Genomic DNA, 5,607 nt, shown 5'->3' on the forward strand with positions numbered 1-5,607 from the left:
CTTTCTCATTATTTTTCCAATTTTTCTTCTTGCATTCTCATTCCATTCATTGAAAAAAATTTTAAACTTTTTAAAACTCTTCATCTCTTCCAGGAATTCTAGTTGACTCAGCCAAAACAATATTTTTCTCTGAGATTTTGCTTGTAGATGTTTTTGGAGCCATTCTTTTCTTTTAGATTTGTGTCTTGAGCATCTCTATCACCATAATAGCTTTTGATAATAGCTTTTTAAAAATTTGTTCATTCTTCTAGGCCTACTTCAGAACTTGTTAGGGCCAGGTTCTACACACTTCTGAAGGGAATGTCTGGGCTGGTCCTGCAATTGCTTTCTTGGAGAATAGAGCATTTTATTATTCTAGGATTTCTGGACAACTAAAGCCAGGGACCTGCATGTTTTCGGTGTTCCCATTGTGGTCTGATCAGGGCAAGGTCTGATTGCTTCTGTAAGTTCCTGATATGGATTTGGGTCAAAGTAACAGGCCTGTGGGTTTGTCCTTGTTTGGCATATATAGTAGACTGCTACTGGATTCAGTCACTATCAGCTAGCTGAAAAGTTCTGCTGGTTTGGTGCTTCAGAATTTGATTCTTTCTTGGTATACAACCTAGAGCCTCTTACCACTCCTCACCCTAGAATACCATCCCTAGGCCCAATCCTGTCTTTAATATACCCTGGATCTATGACCCTGAACTGGGTAGTGAATAACAAAAGTGACACATGGTACCTGTTCCTACACCAAGCACTGCTAGATCCCAATCCTTCTTTTGCCTTGGTGCCTAACCTCTCCCTGTTCTGGAGTGCTCTGCACTACATCATTAGTCAGGCCTTGTCCACAGTGTCCTTAGTCTTCTCTGTCTTGCTAGGCTAACCTGAGCTGGAAAAATGACTTACTGTGATTTTTTCCCCTTGGATGTTCCCATCAAGATTCTGGGAGATACATTTTCTATTTATTTGGAATTTTTCTAAGGGGTGGGGAGAAAGTTTGCTGCACTTCTTCCTGCTACTCCACCATCTTGGCTTGGCCTCCTCTTTCCTCTCTTTTTTCTTTAAATTTTTAAAATCAGCTAAGGCAGATGCTTTCTTACCTTCCCAACCCCCCCCCCAAGCAAGAAGGCAAGAAAAACAAAGCCTATTCCAAATATATATAGTAAATCAAAGCAAACTTCCAAATTGGCCATGTCCAAAAGATATTTGTCTCATTTTGCACTGAGTCCTTTACCTCTCATTCGTGTTTCATGATTTATCATTAGCCCTCTGAAATTCTGGTCAGTCATTATACTGATAAGAGTACAGTAATATTCTATCACATTTATACACCATAATTTGTTCATCCATTCCCCAATTTATGAGTACTCTTTCAGAGGAGTACCTTAAAAAGACTCATAAATATTTTTGTGTATCCACAGAATGTGTTTTGCTTAGGGTTAATCCCTCTATTCTCTTAATCTTCCCTCTTTCTAAGTTTCCCTTCTCTTTCTCTCCAATTTCTTTTTTTTATTCAGGTTTTTTCAATGTCAAATTCTTTCCCCTACTCCACCCATTGTGAGAATAAAAATTAAAACTATTAAAGTATTTAAAGACATGCAAAAACAAATTCACACATTAGCCATGTTATAAGAAAAAAAATCAAGCAATAGAAGAAAATGTGCTTCAATATGTACTCTAAGTTCATTGATTCTCTTTCTGGAGGTATGTTCATGAGTCTTTTGGAATTGTGGTTGATCTTTTGTTGATCAAAGTCACTAAGCCTTTCAGAGTTGATTACTTTTACAATATTATTGTTACTGTATAGATTGTTTTCCTCATTCTGCTCAATTTACTTTGTATCAGTTCATACAAGTCTTCCTAGTTTTTTCTGAAACCATTTCCTTCATCACTTCTCATAGTACAATAGTATTTTGTCACATTCATATACCTTAACTTCTTCAACCATTCCCCAATTACAGGCATCCTCTCAGCTTCTATCACCATCACAAAAAGAGCTGCTATAAATATTTTTGTACATATGGGCTGTTTTTCTCCTTCTTTGATCTCTTTAGCTTATAGACCTAGAAATAGTATCTGTGGATCAAAATTGTACATCTTACATGTACAATTTAATAGCTTTTGGTTTCCCTCCAATTTCCTTATTAAGTGAAAGATATTTCTGTACCCACCTATTTGCATCTACATATTCTTCCATCTTTTGACCAGCTCAGATGTGAGTCAGGTTCAAGTGTCAACCACTCCCTTCAATCCCCTGCTCTTTATTTGTATAGATATTTACTTGTGCATCCTGATTATGTGATATCATTTTCCCTTCCTGCTCTAAATCTGTCATCATCATGATCATTATCATCCTCAGTATGCATTTATTTAGTACTACTATATGTTAGGCACTGTGCTAAACAATAAGGACATGAAGATTTGTCAGCTCTAAATTATGATTTTATTCTACCCAAAAGGTCCATATTAAACCTTACCACTCATACTTTGTAAAAGAAAAAGCTTGAGGCACTCAGCAGTTATATTCTACTATATAACTGGAGATCACAGAATGTCTGACTTGGATTCAAATCCTGCCTCTGATGCTTACTATCTGGGCAGTTTGCTTACTCTGCCTGGATCTGAGCTTACCCCTCTGTAAAATGAAGAGATTAGGCTAGGTGGCTTCTGAAGTCCCATCTAGCTTTAGATAGGGACACACTGTGTGAGCCTGGGCAAGTCACCTCACTCCTCCCAGCTCCTCAGTTTCCTTTTCTGCAAAATGAAGGAATTGGCCTCTTGACCTCTGAGGTACCTGCCAGCTCTAAACTCTATGATCCTGTGCTCTAGGAAAGATCTCTCTTGGCCCCGATATTTCCTGGATAGCTAGTTATTTAGTGTCCACAGCTATTCATGAACTGCCAATACTTGAATTACAGAAATTTTTTTTATCTCTATTAGCCTTTTTGATTTCCTTCTCAGCTAAAAGATAAAAAGGTATAAAAATAGAGGTGGAATCAGGAAGTAAGAAAGGAAATAGAAAATGGAAGAAAATCCATTCATTTCTTTGCTAAGATTTTAGGTTTTTTAAAATAATATATTCATATGTTTATGATATGTTCACATATTTAAAAAAAACAAGTATTTTTAAATGTTATGCAATTTCCTGGCTACATGCTAAAAATCACAATGCTTTTTGTTTAAGGTTCCTGCGATGAAAAGATACCCATTGTTTCTTCATTATCAAGAAAAAAATTAGATCCAAAGAGGCCTCTGAGAAGTGGGCACACTGAATATTCTTTAAATGAGTTTTGTGAACATCTCACTGACTGTGTCATGTTCCATATAATTTCAAGTATTTCAGATGGTACAGAAGATGGCAGAGCAAAAGCGAAATACTTTGGAAACAAAATTTCAGCATCTGACAAATTCGTTTCAATTAATTCTGAAATGTTGGGAGCCCAAGGATCCAAGAGTAGAACAATTCCTGTCGATGATATTGCTTTCAGTATTTTTGAAATTATTACTCGAATCCTATGTAATAGTAACATTTTAAAGACAGATGTTACTGAGCAAGCCGCTTCCCCGCAAACAAAATACATTTATCATCCAGATAGTGATACCATGGACATTGATGATCTCTTTCAAGATCTCCTAATAGGAGTGATTCATGTGCTAACAAAAGAAGTAGGAATTAATAACCAGTGTAAAACTAAAGGGAAATCAGTTCCCACATTTAAAAATCAGAGTATTCAGGTTTGCCAGAAAACAACATTCATAGAAAGAGAGGTAAGTCGACGAAGGTCAGACCCATCACTTAGTCATAGAACAGATCAACTTGTCCAGAAAAATAAAATCAGTTCTATAGCATCTAAATTAGACAATCTACTAGGGAGCCTAAAAAGTCATGAATCTAAAGAAATGGTGAATAAAATTTTTAATATTGTCTTAGATCTGTTTTTGCCAGATGAATGTCAAAGTGGAGTTTTGAACTCTGTCAAGGCATCAACGAGACATTTTTTTGACTCTTCTGAGAAGCAGCCTAATAACTTAGGCTTATCTCCCAAATCCATTTTCCTTCTCAATGTTGTATGTGAGAAACTTATAAGGACACTTTTGGAAAAATGTACAACCACAAACATACTGGCAGGCACCCCTTTTTCTAATGAATTGTCTACTGAAGAACAGCTTTTTAATGTAATTCAGAGTGTGGGGGAGGAAGAATTTGATTATGGAAAGGGAAAAGTGAGCCCAGAGGAAGCTGAGCCATTCCTAGTAGAGGACTATGTATCAGAATTTGTGTTGGAACAGCTGGCTGAAAGTGAACAAGAACTGCTTTCCTCGGAATCAATGCTCAGTGTAATTTCCCATGGCTTGGTAAAATCCCTGATGGAAAAGCTGTCAAACACCGTCCAGGAAGCTCCCCCCAAACCACAATATGCCAATAAGCTTTTAAAATACAGTGCAAGGGAGAGACTGACCAGTGCCCAAGGAGCACGATCAGCAAAAAGCCTCATGCGATCCAGGGACAAACCCACATCAGAAAGCCTCAGTCATCTCCGAATAATAGGCTCCAAAATCAGACCGCCCTTTAAGCAGTTTTTAGATACCTCCTCTTCTGATACCTCTCTGAAAAAATTGAGGAGGAAAGAATCAAAAATTAAAACAGTTCCCAAAATTCTGCGCTTGGACCAACTCAATACCGGTGTTTACTCAGCCACATTTTTGGAAGACATTATTTCTGACCTGTTTTTTTCTATGTATACTGCACTATATGACCGAGATGAACATGTCACAGAGGAACAACTCAGTGAGATGAATACATTGATTGTCAATTCTGTGGTGAATGCATTTAATAAGGCTCAAGTCTCTGTGCTCCGGAATGCTGAAGAAAAGTTGTGTTTTCCACCTGTGCAGAAAGAAGCTGTGTCCAAAATTGTTGACTCAGTTTATAATGAAGTTTTGCAGGAATATGAATCAAAAATGTCTTATGTTAGTGATGATTCAGCTGATGACCTCAACGTACTAGCTGAGCGGACAACCAATGCTGTGCTGGCTGAGATTTTAGACTACCAACTCCCATCGTACTTTATGGAAAGACTCACTCCGGAGTCATACTATCCACTCAAAGTTGAAAATGTCCTCCAAAAGCTTCAAGATAACTTGAAGGAGTTCAGTTCCCAAGTTCAGCCTTCAGTAGGCTACACAACCATGTTGCCTCACTCATTTTTAGAGGATGTCATCAGAAGGCTGTTATCACAGATCATCCCCCCATCATCTAGTGATGTTTGGTCTATGGAAAAGAAATATTTAATGAGGTCAGATTTTAACGAAATGTCTGCTTGCATAACAAACAAGGTTATGTCAGCCATTTCTAAACACAAAATTTGGCTTACCAAATATGATCATCAATCCTTATATTCAGAAAGAAATTTCCAAACAATGGTTGACTCAGTTTACAATAATATTTTGCAAATCTCAGGATCTCCCTCATCAGTACAGAAAAGTATAACAAGCCGAAGTCCTGTCATTGTGGACAGAATAGCCAGTTTTATCATTCAAGAGATAACTGAAAGTCACCTTCAGCCCTTTTTGGTTGGGGATAGTGTATCTCAATCAACAGTTGCCACTGATGAAGTGTCCACC

The sequence above is a fragment of the Antechinus flavipes genome, chromosome X (genome assembly GCF_016432865.1).
Source record: "Antechinus flavipes isolate AdamAnt ecotype Samford, QLD, Australia chromosome X, AdamAnt_v2, whole genome shotgun sequence".
Lineage (NCBI taxonomy): Eukaryota > Metazoa > Chordata > Mammalia > Dasyuromorphia > Dasyuridae > Antechinus > Antechinus flavipes.